Here is a 12944-nt window from a genome sequence, read left to right as displayed (position 1 = left end):
AGTTGAGGCAGAGAAACTAGCTCTGCATGGCTGGAAAGAGAGGGGGCATCAGGAAGAGGTGGAACAACTGGCCATTTTAATAGGAAGTATATTCTATTCTTTCTTCTACTGCATACTTCTAGTAAAATCACTGAGAATTGAATACCAGGAATTTTTAACTATTGTAATAATATTTTGAAACGGAAGACTTCCAGACTCCATTCAGATCCCCTGAATCATTCCAACCTGAATCAGCCTTGAGTGTTGTAAAGTAAATTAAAATGGGCCCCTCTCCCATCAATTTGTTTGGAAAGGGCCCCCAAGGTCAGCAAAGCAGCGGCTACCCCTGTAGCTCAGTTAAGGTCCCAGCTGGTTCGTACCCAGAACCACCACCCCTACCCTCCCTTGGGGCGGGGGAGTGGAATCCATTACCCTGGACCATCAGTAATGAGCTGGAAGGGAGAAATAGAGGAGAGAGTTCTGGAAAATTCAGCTCAGATGAATAGGGAAAACTGTTTTCTGAGAGAAAATGAAAAGAAAGAACAAAGGTTCAATAAGGGCAGATGGAAGTTGGTGAACTCTCAGTCACACATCACCAGCTCAATCCATATTTAATGCATCAATCTGCCCAGGGTGGCAGATATGGTTGCTGGGCACAGGGAGACCCGAGTTACCACACAGCCAGCTGATCCCAAACCCAACTCCACCCATCCCCAGGGCCCACTCCTCTCTCCTGGTCAACAAGGTCACTTCCTCGTTTCCAGGAATCGCTCTGAGGAAGAGCATCAGCCACAAACACACGATGGTCACAAACAACGCGCACCATGGACATGTGTGGGAAGTCCCTGCACGTGTGGGCACATGTCAGCCCACACGCTGAGTCAGGGTGTCCACATCCCTGCTGGCCTATGTAATACAAGCCCAGCCTCCCCCTCAGAGCTATGATAGAAGATATCCTTTGGTTTCAATGTTTTGGGTCAAAATGTCCTAATCTATCAGGAGATTCCCAGGGCCACCAAGTGGTATGAAATAACTCCCTTTGTGGTAACCCATGCACTTCCTCCAAACTATAACCCCCCTCCCGCACCCTATCCATTGGCCATCTTCCTCTTCCTTGTTTTTCTTTGGTGCCCAGGGGCAAAGATGGCACAGATTTGCTATACAGAGCAGCATTCAACGCTGCCTCAGGAGGCGCTAAACCAGGGTCTCCAGAGAAACGACCTCTTTCCTTCCTCAGCAGTCAGCTGGCTGCCCCCCTCTCCCCTGGCTGCCCACCTGGGCCTCCGTACAGGGTAACAGACATCCTACTCCCTTCACCCAACTCTTTCCAGCAAAGGCAAGCATCCCCGGGGAAGAGATGTGCTGCACCAGCTCATAGCCTGCGCCCAACTGCAGGAGCTGTGAGTGAAACTCCGCTCTGGCTGGCTGAGCAGGCTCCTCTCTGTCAGCTGGAGCTGCTGCCAGTCAGGCAGCCTGATGGGAACGGGGAGGCCAGCGGCTGTGGCCCATCACCGCCCAGTGGGGAGAAGTGACGGCCCCGCCACCCACTACTTCCCCTTTGCTCCCCTGCCTCTTACTTTTCCCAGAACTCCCCCTGACCTGAAAAACAACTCTGCAGCCAGGTTCTTCAGGGATTGAAGTTTAACAGAGACAAAAATAATTCCCTAGTGAGCTATTTTCTGCCCAGCTTTGGGAACAATAGCTCAGGGTGACAGGCGGGAGGGGTAGGCATGGGAGAAGGCTGGCCACCGGCCACCCAGAGTCAGTTTAGGGAATTTTTCCCATGTCTACCCCCACTTCCCCTGGATCGGGATTCTCAGGGTGGTGGGGACCTTAGTCAGGGGTTCAGGACTACCATCTGCCCCACCTACCTCCACCTGTGGACCCCAGGTGAGGAGTGAGGGTGGCAGGCGAGGAAAGGCCCGTGGAAGCCCGGGGCACCGTGGGCTTCAGTCCTCCATGCCGACGCTGCCACCTCACCAAGCCTCACAAAGGGGATTCTACACCCGTTTGCCTACCTCATGGGACTGTTGTATTAGCAGAGATGAAATATTTAAAGTGTGTTATAAAAATCGTTATAACCCATAAACATGTTACTTAATGAGTTTACTATTATTCTCCCAGTATTTATGAGAAGGAGGAGGACTAGATTCAGGTGTAAAGTAGAGCAGAGGCCGTGAGAGAACGTTCTGAAGTATTCCACGGAGCATGACCCTCTCTGGCAGCGTGAGGCCCTCACAACCAGGAGGGCCCAAAGTGCAGATCATACGTGGTAAGCGCCATTTATTGCCTACCAAGCCCTCCAGAACATTCCATGTTTCTTTTTAATACTTAGAGATCATTTCCTTACTGTTAGTTTCTGTTTGATTTCTCTATTAAGAATATCCTTTCTAATAAATATTAGAAAAATATTTATTAGAAACAACTTGGAAAACAGCGTAGGGGAGGAAAAAGGGAAGGAGGGAGAGAGGATTCATTCATGGAATAGCATCAGACCGAAAGATTTCATCATATCTCTCAGAAAAACCCTCACTCTGCATTACAAAGTACCCATGGAGAGTGCTCTGTCGCGCCTTCAGTGAGAAATCCTATCTAAACGAGGACTTTCCTGGTCCCGTTCTATGTAACAGGCACCTGTTAAAAGAAAGAAACTACCAGGGAACACACGGGAGGCCTGCAGTGACTGGGCTGTGTTCTGTGTGCCACCCCACCCCCATCACCACCAGTAACTATAAATTTTTAAATTAGTTGTCAATGTTTGAAAAGTAGAGAAATTGCACTTTTTGGAAAAAAAACCAATCTGGGTGTCTATTTTTCTATTTTTAAAATTAGATAATTTGGTCACACTGGGCTGCAGTTCCAGTGGCAACCCTGGTGGCCTGAGCCAGGACTGCCCCCTAGATCAGGCTTGTGCCCTCCAGTCCATCCCACCAGGGTTTGTATCCCTCCAGCCTCACTCTTACCCCTGGCCCTCGCCCCCCGGAACCAGCCCACAGCGACACCAGTGGAGCTCTGTGATCACGGAGACGCGATGCAGAGAAGAGGCTGCCTGGGTGTGAACCCCCGCCCTGCCTTCTGCTCCCTCCCAGCTGTGTGACCAGAACCGATGACCTGGGCTCCCTAAACTTCGGTTTCCTCACCTATAAAATGAGGAGAGTAACAATACCTGCCTCACAGGTCTGAGGATTACCTGAAATAATGCAGGCAAAGTGCTTAGCACAGTGCCTGGCACAAGGCGCCGGCGCGGTAAAGGTTGTTGCTTGTTATTCTGAGCCATTGGTTCAATAACTGGGGAGGATCTATGTGAGTTGCAGCCCAGCTCTTCAAAGATGTGTCAGCCACACCAAGCAACTGCCTTTCAAATCTCCCTTCTAGCTCAGGGGACCCAGTCTACCTACAAACGTATCTCCACCCAATAAACATCCCTTGTGTGTTTCTGCGATGGGTTAGGTATTGTGAATGGTGACACTTGGGAGATGCATTTCAGGCCTGTTCTCCGGGGCTCCCAGCAGAGCGGGGCTTGCGCAGTCACGGTCCTGTCAGGTGGAGTTCAGCACAGAGCTCTCTCCTCCCTGCCCTTCCCCAACTGTCCAGGAGCTCAGCGTTTGAGAAGAAACTGGGGATGTGTCTGACTCCTTTCCTTCTAGGCTCCGAACCTTTCCAGAGCTTCACTGAGAAACACTCAGTGGCACATTAGCTCCATTTCACCTCCAGATTCTCAAGCTGCACACTTGAGTTCTTCCACTGCCCACAGGTTAACATAATTCCATTTCGACAAAGCTGTTCAGATCTCAGATGGAGTTCATTATAATGGAATTTTACCTGAGGCAATCCGTCCCCCACTTCTTAACATCATGGCACCCAAGACGTTGGTGCGCTTGCCAAATAGGCTGGACAGGAGTACCTTCCCACCCCTGGCAGAGGCTGGGCAATTCAGAGCGTTTGGAACAAAGAACTCTGCCCCGAAGGTGTTTTCCAGCATCCTCCTGGCCAGCCTGGAACTGCCCCACTCCCTCCATGGGCACCACCTGCTGCCTCCTTTCCAGCCTCCTTAGAGGGGCGGGTGGTGGTGGTGGTGGGGACCGAGCTGAGTGCCTGGACACTGTGTGGGAAAGGTAATGAGCAGGCAAAGAAGTGACATGCATTCAGGACTTGGGAAGACCTGAACTTAAGCTTTGGTTCTGATTTAAGAGCTCCGTGGCTTTGGGCAAGAAATCAAGCCACATAACTGCTTTGAACCTCAGTTCTCTCTTTTGTAAAACGGGGGAAATAATATTATCTAACGCATAAGATTATTTAGAGGCATAAATGAGAAATGCAGGAAAACACTGAACACAGTGTCTGGAATAGAGGAAGTTATAATAATCACTGGCAGCTATTATGTGATATGTAAGCTTCAGAAGGGTCAAAGGTTGATGCAGAGAGAAACACAGGGACAGAGTTGGGGGTGGGGGATGGCGGGAGAGTTGGTGGGGCCCTGCCACTGAGCCCAGCGTGGGCCTGGCGAGGAGGCCTCGAGCAGAGGTAATCCCCTGCCTCCAGAGCTGACAGGCACCGACTAGATGAGTAATTACAGGATTTTGGGCTGGGGTGGCCCAGGCAACTGCCCAGCCAGCCACATTCTTCTGTCCGGTGAGTGGGCAGCTGGCTGTTTATGTGGCTGCCAGAACACTGGGTACATCTAGCACCTCTTAAACCAGCACCCCCAGGAACAGTGTTTAACCCTTGGAAGGAGAAGGGGTTCTCTGTGGGCATTCTGCTCCTTCCACGTGGCACCACCTCCGTTGTCTCTCTGCCAGTCCTGCAGCCACTCCCTGCTTCTTAGATTGGACAAATCAGACGGTCAAAGAACAAGGCCAGATTCTGAGCAATCGGTCGGTGGGGACTATTAAATTCAACTTACCTCACCTGGAGCCTTGAAATGATCAAGGAGCCCTGGACAAACAGAAATCCCATCACAGCTCCCAGCCCCATGTGCTTTGATTAGCTAGCACACATGTGCTCCAATGTTACATCCATGTCCTTTTCTCAAAACTGATGCCCGAGGAAAAGAAAACATACATCCCTCTTAATGCACTTGACAAAAAATGCAATTCAGTGGGCACTCATTGAGCACCTCGTATGTGCTCAGCACTGACACCAGGCTTTTGAGTAAATGGAACAGAATTCCAAGTGTGGGGAGGATGTGGAGCCCTGGGTCCCTCACCCGCTGCTGGTGCAAGCACAGAGAGGAAGTGCTTCAGGGGCACCCAGAGACCCTGCCCAGGCTCTCATTCAGGCTGTGGCACGTCCGGAGCCACCTGAGCACAACACACCAGACTGGCATACACATCAGCCAGAAACCAGGTCCTTAGGTCAAGAATGTTATTATTATTGTAGTTGAAAGGGACTTCAGAAACTCACCTAGTACAATGTTTAGAAATGAAGTCTGTACCAAATATTGAAAGAACGAGAAATAAGGAGAACTTTTATTCACTATTGTAAGGAGTAGGGGGGTTTTGAGGGAGTACAACCACTGTGGAAAACAGTTTGGCATTGTAGAGTAATGCCAAACATGGAACTTTGTCTGAACTAACAATTCCATTCCTGGGGATGTGCCCCCGAGAATGCCTACATATGCGCCAGGAGAGGAGCACAACATTTTCCAAGCAGTATAATCTCCTCATAATGGCCCCCAACTAGGAACACCCCAAACGCCCAGCAACAAGAGGGAAGACGTATGAATGTGGCATATTCTCACAAACGAATACCACATGGCAGTGAAAACTCATGAGCTACAGCTGGGTGTATCGGCATGGATGCCTCTCAGGGACATGATATTGAGTAAAAACAAAAAGGGCATCACAGAGAACATAAATGTACGTAAACTTCAAAGACATGTAGAACTAAATATATTGTTTTGTAAAACACATGTAGAGGATAACTTACAAAGAAAAGCAAGGAAATAATTAACCAAAGTTCAAAATATTAATTACTGTGGAGTAGAGAATGAGGAAGAGGATGCAAATGGGCAGGGCAAAGGGTGCTTCTCTGGTACTGTAAATGTCCCATTCTGAACTTCGGGGGCAGGTGGCTGGGGTGGCCCAGGCAACAGGATATATTATATTGTTCTTTAATCTATACATAAGTGTATTGCATACTCGGCTGTGCACGATATATTTCACAGTTTAAAAAATAATAAAAAAAAGAACTGAAGACTCTGAGAAGCTAAATGACTTTCCCACGCCCATCAGCTAACAAATGACAGAAAGGGAAATTGTACAGAATCTGAGTTTAGCCCAGACAGCCATTCCTGGATTCTAAAGAAACCTCTTGCAATAATGAGTTTCTGGTCTAGTACATTTGAAAACATCTGTAAGAGTCTTTTCACTGTGTAAATCCCCAGGTTCTTGAATACTACCTGGCACACAGAAGGCCCTTGACGTGTATCGACTGAATGACTGTCTGCACATGCTTTTCAAGGGCCTATGTCATCCCAGGCGCTTGATTTACATCATCTTCAATACTCACGCAATCCTACACGTGAGTTATTATAACCCCCAGTTTACAGATAAGAAAACTGAGATTTGAAGAGATTAAGAAACTTGCCCAAGGACACAAGCCAGAAAGTGATAAAACCAGGATTTGAACCCAAAATACAAACCCTGTGTTTCGCTCATCCCACCAGGCTGCTGGCCCAGCTTTTAATAGCACTGCCTAAAATGTCAGCCGTATACCAAGGAACCCCGAGAACCAGAGCTGAGGACGGTAAGCTGAGTGTTTTCTCCTTCTATCTCTGTGTCTGGGCTCTGGCACTTGGAGTGGTTTGTAAGGCCAGCCCTGCACCAGCAAGCGGTATAGAGCATGGTCACGGATTAACATTGCAGCCATGAGCAGGTTACTGCACTTCTTTAAACCATATTTTCACCACATGTACGCTGGAGAGAATCATAGTAACTTACTCCAAAGAGAAGCTGTGATGTTGGAAGGAGACAAGCAAAGTGATGGGCACAGTGCCCAGCAGAGGCTATCAGATGAGACTAGAGTCCACTTCCCCGTCCATGCGGGCTAGATTCAAGAGTATTCTTTAAGGGTAGCCAGGAAGGGAAGAGGTAAACAAGGCAAGAATAGCTCCCAGGTGGCAATGGGACAATGGCCTTTTCTTTCTTGGTACACTTAGCTCAGAGAAGGTTATCAATAAAGTGGCTTGCTTGAAGTTGAAAGTGTTTCTTATTTGCCTTCCAGACCATTCAAGTCTTATTTGCTCCCAAGCGATCACCCTGCACAGAGCCACCTCTCTCAGGTTCCTGTCAGCTGTTTTTACCCAAGTAAGGTACCCAGGACTGCACAGAGGCCTGAGGGTGCTGGCAGAGAGAGCCTCCTTCTGAGAAGCCACTGTCCCCAGAGTAACCTTTGGGCAAACCAAGCTTGCTCCCCGGTCAACTTGTTCAAACTAGTTAGTGAATCTAACCCTGCCGCTCACAAACATTTATTGCAGGCCTATTATGTGCAAGGCATGGCCCTGAATGCCCTGTGGCTGTCCATAAATGTAGAGGTGGTAGGGTTCCGTGGAGGTTAAGACAGACCCAAGTGTGAATCCTGACACTCCCACTCACCAGCTGTGTCACCTTGGCACGCTTCTCAATCTCACCGAGATTCAGCTTCCCATTTGTGAAAGGATCACTGCAGTTCTCTCAGGTGGCGGCAGGCCCGGGAGGCTGCCCATGCCGTGTACCTAGCACAGCACCTGGTACAAGTGAGGGCTCCGTAAGTAGCTGTTCCTGGGGCTATAGTTTCAGTGCCAGCAGGTGGCACACACTGGATGTGTTACCAGCAAAGCCTTAGCTGCCCCACAGGGCCTTGAATGTCACCTTGCATAACACCTCAAAGTTCCAACCTGTCATCAGAAGGCCAGTGAGAGGCAGCAGCTTCCCAGGAACCAGCTGCTGGTCCTGCCCAAACTCCACTTTCCCGCTGGTGCAGCTGCCCACACCCTGCTCAGGATCAGGACTCTCCCCTGTGCAGAATGGGGACTTTGTGTGGCATCTGGTTGTGGGAACACTGCTTGGTCTATTCCTTGGCACGGGACCTGCAGGGCAGGTTTGCAAAAGCATGACACACACTCAGAAGCCTGCTGCTTCTGCCTCTCACTCCTGCCATTTACTGATCAGCCCCCCGTCCTCTCCTTGCCGGCCCCGGAGGTATCTCCCCTTCCCACCTCCCCATAAGTCACTTCAAAGGGTGGGACTTCCCAAAAGGTCTTCCTTTGCCTTTATCATTTGTCAGTGACGAGAATGACTTCCTTTCTGCAGAATAGACAGAACCACTGCAGTCATCAAGGAGGCTCCACCCCTCCGTGCTGACGTCCCCATCACTCGCACACTTGCTCTGGGGACTCTCCAGGGAATCCACCCTGAGCATCTGGACCACAAGGACCAAGGACACCGAAGGGAGGGCAGTTTCTCTTCCACATGTCACCAGGGCAGGATGCAGTCACTGCCACCAACGCCTATGGCTTGGGTTGAGCAAGAACAGCCTGTCTCCACCCTGGACCATTTCCCCAATAGTCAGACCAGACCAGGGAGTTAAACTCCAGTGGCCCTGGAACTGACCCCCATCTCCTGCGAAGCAGCTCCTCTCTGGTTCTGGCTTCCACTTTGCTTACCACGTCCCCGGAACCTGATTACACGTGACCTGTGTCCCTTTTCCACATGGGCAAGGTTTGACTACGCTTCCCTTTCTAGTTGTTTACCTGCGTTAGAGCTGGATGTTCCCGTGGAATGGTGTGGCCCCCAGAGATCGGGGAAGCAGAAATGGGGGAAGAGGGAAGAGGAAGCATGGGGCCGAGTCTTGGCTCTCTTATAAATCCGATTTCCCCAGGGGCAGCGAAAGGGAAATTGGCAGGCCTTCCTGTCCCTGTCTGAGGTAGGGGTGGGGCAGGAAAACCAAAGGTGAAGCCAGTCACAAGTCAAGGGTGAAAGGAAGGGACCCGAATGAGAGGTAGGCTGGGTCCTGGGAGAGGGTGGCTGGGAGCAGGGCTGCCCTCGGGGAGAAGAGGGAAATTGGCTGATAATACGTGGGGAGCAGTCTGGGGGGAGCGGGGGAGGCTGCCCTCAGAATTAAGCTATCCCCATCTTCCCCTCCCCGTTAAGCACCACCCCCATTTTCTCCTCCTCATTAAACCCATTTCCACCTACCTTTCCCTCTGTGACCTCCATTGGGTCTCGAGTGATATTTACTAGAATGATTAAATATGCCACTCTGCCTGGGACAGTTTTGGTTTATTGTACTGACATAACTATTAATAGCACCTCCTTTCATGCAACAGTCTCAATAGACAGTAAGTTACACGGTCACTCGCCAGCACATCCATGAGGGCACTGACACAGGAGGGTCAAGGGGGAATCAGAGAAACGTAACTGGAAGTGAGGTCCTGGTGGCCCAGAGCAATAGCCAGAGCTGCCCGTCCCGGACTCAGACCGTCTCTGGGAAGAGGCCTGGTCTGGTGGGTTCTGCTTCTTCTCATGCTCAGAGGGTCTGGCATCATTCTGAGCAAACAAGAGGCTGTCAATCAAACCCTGGCATTTTCCTTACTTCTCTCTACCTGCATGCAAAGCAGACTTGCAGCAGTGACACGTGGGAAACTGGAGTCCTGGAACTCATCCTGTCCGGTAACCAACCAGAATGCCATACTAGCTCAGCCTTCCAGGTGCTCCTGACTCTGGCTCCCTGGCCACTAGAACCCACCTGCTGGGCGTTGACGACAGCAGGCTCCCGGCAGAGGCCGATCCGCCGGGATGGCCACTGCCTCCTTCGGATGTGGGGTAAAGAGCGGAATGACCGAAATGCCTTCTTCTATTGCGGATAACCATGTGGCCTGGTCCACTGAGCCCCAGGCCTTTCTCCAAACATGGACAACATTGGCTTTAGACACTAGCTATTCTGGGAGTGAAGGGTGGGGGACCAAGAGGTCCTTGTGGTGCTTTCTTGGGGACTCAGTCCCTAAAGACAGTTCTGAGGTTGAAAAGAGGAAGAAGACTGAGAGACCTTAAACACCAATAGCCAGTGCACCCCGACAACATCAGACCTTCCACAGTATTTATATAAATAAAGTCCTGGCTGAAGAGCTGTGAGGGGTCAGGAAAGCTTTCGAACTCTCTTCCTCTTCCTCCTTCCTGCCCCACTCTCCTCTTTTCTGGACTTTTTTCTCCCCTCCTTGTTCATTCTTTGCCGTGGAAAGGGTCCAAGTTGTGGCTGATGAGAGATCAGCCAAACAGAAGCCATAGGACCAGCCAGAGCACAGACTGAATTCCCCAGGTTTTTTTTCCCAGTTTGATTCAGCCCCACACCTGGCTGCGGAATTTTCTCCAATGGGTTCAGAGAGGCCAGTTGAGTGAGGGGCAATGGACTCTGGGGGCCTCTATTTCTGCTCAAGGATCTGAAGCGTCCAAAACAAAAGCCAGAGGGAAAAACTGCAGTCCTATTACCTCCAGGCCTGACTGCACCCCAGTCCTGACACCATCCCAAAAGGACCCACAATCCCTCCAGCACTTGGACAAGGAAGAGACGAGGAAGGCCCCCCAATACACAATACTTTTGGTTCATAGAGTTGAGACTCCAGTGTCTGAATAATCCATTTCTGCCTCAGCAAATCACCTCCACTTCCTAGCCTGGCTTAAAACCTTTGCCAACACCATGGCTTCCCTAGCTGCCGAACCTTCCTGACTTCTTGTGCACACCCACCTCACTAACAGAGACAGGCAGCTAATAAGCTGACGGGGCAGACATGGAATGAGGGGCTAGAAAAGTCTGCAGTGCTGGGATGCACCTCCTGATTCTGGAAGGAGAAGAGATGTGGATTTACCACAAAGCCATAATCCCTTCACATAATCCCTTCTGGAATCATATCATAGCCATCCATAATGATTGCTGTGCTGGGTGTTTCCTTCAGAAGTGGCCACCACCGGCCACGAGGAAGATGGCCTTGCAGCCGGGAGCCGGAGCAGAGCTGAACTCTGCCCAGGAGAGCTTCAGCAATGCTCCCAAAATGCCTGCCCAACTGCTTGCCTGGGCTCTGGCCCTTCTGGCTGCAACTGAGCCCAGACAGGAGGCTGACTCACTCACCACACAGAGTAGGAGGAGGAAGAGGAGGAGGAGGAGAAAGAGGAGGAGGAGATGCGGGAAGGGCCTGGGCTCAGAGACCCAGGGCTCTCCCAGCTCAGGCAGCCTGGGTCTCAGCCTCAGTAATCCATGGGGAGGTGGGCAATGTCCACTGTTCCCTCGAGAACACATGTGCCCTCCTAGATACTTCCCCGGAATCCTCCTCACCCACTGCCCACCGCGTGCCAGCTCCTCACTCTCCAAACAGAAACTACTCCCTGAGCCCCCTCCTCTATTAGATGCTTGCCCCTGAGTTCGGCTGGACATTTATGGACAGCTCCTGAAACATAAGGCCAGTGCCCTAGGGCCAACTGGGTCTAAAGTCATTAGTGGTTAAAAAGTCAAGAAAAGAAAAAAGAAAATGAAAGAAAAGAAAAGAGAAACACTCTACTTAAAAGATCCACCATGGCAAGGGACCATACTTGGGTCCTACAAGATAATAAGGCCACACACAGTCCACCCCTAAGAGACATTAGCACCATCGACAGCCAATCTCGCCCTGTCTTATTCCTCCACTCCATGCCAAGGCACCCCGACAGAGGAAGGAAACAAATGCTCTTGTTGCCCAAGTGCTGAGCACTGTGCTAGCGGACTGTATCTGCGTTAAGCTGCTTGGGCACGGAGAGGTCGCTGCTCCCTCGCCAGCCTGGCATGAACTTCAACTCTTTCTCAGACCACAGTGTCTGTCCCTTCGGTGACCCAGCCTCATGGCACGACAAGCCCGGATCTTAGTCGCCAAGTTTGCCCCTGCGACTTAGACTCTAAGTTTTGCACCTGGACACTCAGGCTTGGTACTCCTGACGCCCCCACCCCGGGCCTAATCCCGATCCGGGGGCCCCGTTCCCCGCCGCTCCCGGGTCCGCACCTGGTCTGGCGGGTGGGCACGCTGCTCCGCGTTCCCGGCGAGGTCTGGCTGCGCGGCAGCCTTTTGACAAGCAGAGACAGCCCAGCACCTGGCCCCGCCCACGCAAGGCCCCGCCCACAGGTCAGACCCCGCCCACAGGTCCCGCCCACAGGTCCAGTCCTTGCTTGCCTAGAGCTCCAACTGTGCTGCAACCATCTTGGACTTGGAATCAACCACTGCACTCTGGTTTGGGAGACTCTGCCTGGTGTCGTCCCCCATGACTGCCGTCCGTAGGGCAGTCCATGCTTCTGTCCTCCGTGCGTGAGAGTTCTCGATGCTTCCGTGTGTGCAGATCCACGCTTCTGCCTGCGATCATCTGTGATGTATCCCCCCACTCCCTGCTGCTGTGGTTCTACCCAGCCTGCTGCGGACGACTTTCCAGGTGCGTCACCCCCACCTGGGCTGACCCGGCCAGGACTTCGTCGTCTTCGGGGCGCTGTGGGGGCGCCTGCCGCCAGCACCAACGGTTCTCACCGAGTTCCTGGGAAATTCCGGGCGCAGCTAGCCGTTGTGTTACTTCTGCAGAGCTGCAGGGAGCTCAGCCCTACCCCACACCCTAAAATAAAAGCGCAAACAGAAAACGCGGCCGAAGTGTAGTTGCACCATCGCCCCCACCCGCGACCCCGGCTGACCACATTCCTGGCCAGTCTTAACCTCTTGCAAGCGAGCTTAGTGTTAGCCTCCCGGGCCCTGTTCCCAGTTCCCTCCACCCGTACCCCAGCTTACAACTGGTGTGAAGAGAAGGACGGAGTGGAGTCCATCCTGAAACCTGTTAACTGTAGGTGGATGCGGAAAATTCGCCATAGAATATTTTGGCTACAAATTATTCTACTCCGCTTCTTTGGCACAGCTCTAGACGCTGGAGGAGATATGAAGACGTGATTACCTCCTTCTTAGAGTTCACTGTCCAGTGGGAGAGTGT

General features: G+C 51.5%; 1 protein-coding gene across 2 annotated transcripts in view; it reads right to left on the bottom strand.

The window, feature by feature from the left end:
• The window catches only part of VDR (vitamin D (1,25- dihydroxyvitamin D3) receptor), a 66533-nt gene extending 54451 nt beyond the window's left edge, over positions 1 to 12082 (bottom strand). Inside the window, exon 1 of one of the 2 annotated variants that reach the window (XM_006755502.2) lies at positions 11984 to 12082. The gene's annotated coding sequence lies outside the window, so the exon portion shown is untranslated. The remainder of the gene's footprint in view (positions 1 to 11983) is intronic. The other variant, XM_006755501.2, reaches the window with a different exon arrangement.
• Positions 12083 to 12944: the final 862 nt, after the last annotated feature.

This window comes from Myotis davidii, unplaced genomic scaffold (assembly GCF_000327345.1).
Source record: "Myotis davidii unplaced genomic scaffold, ASM32734v1 scaffold290, whole genome shotgun sequence".
Taxonomy (NCBI): domain Eukaryota; kingdom Metazoa; phylum Chordata; class Mammalia; order Chiroptera; family Vespertilionidae; genus Myotis; species Myotis davidii.
This window is presented reverse-complemented; position numbering and strand designations above follow the sequence as displayed.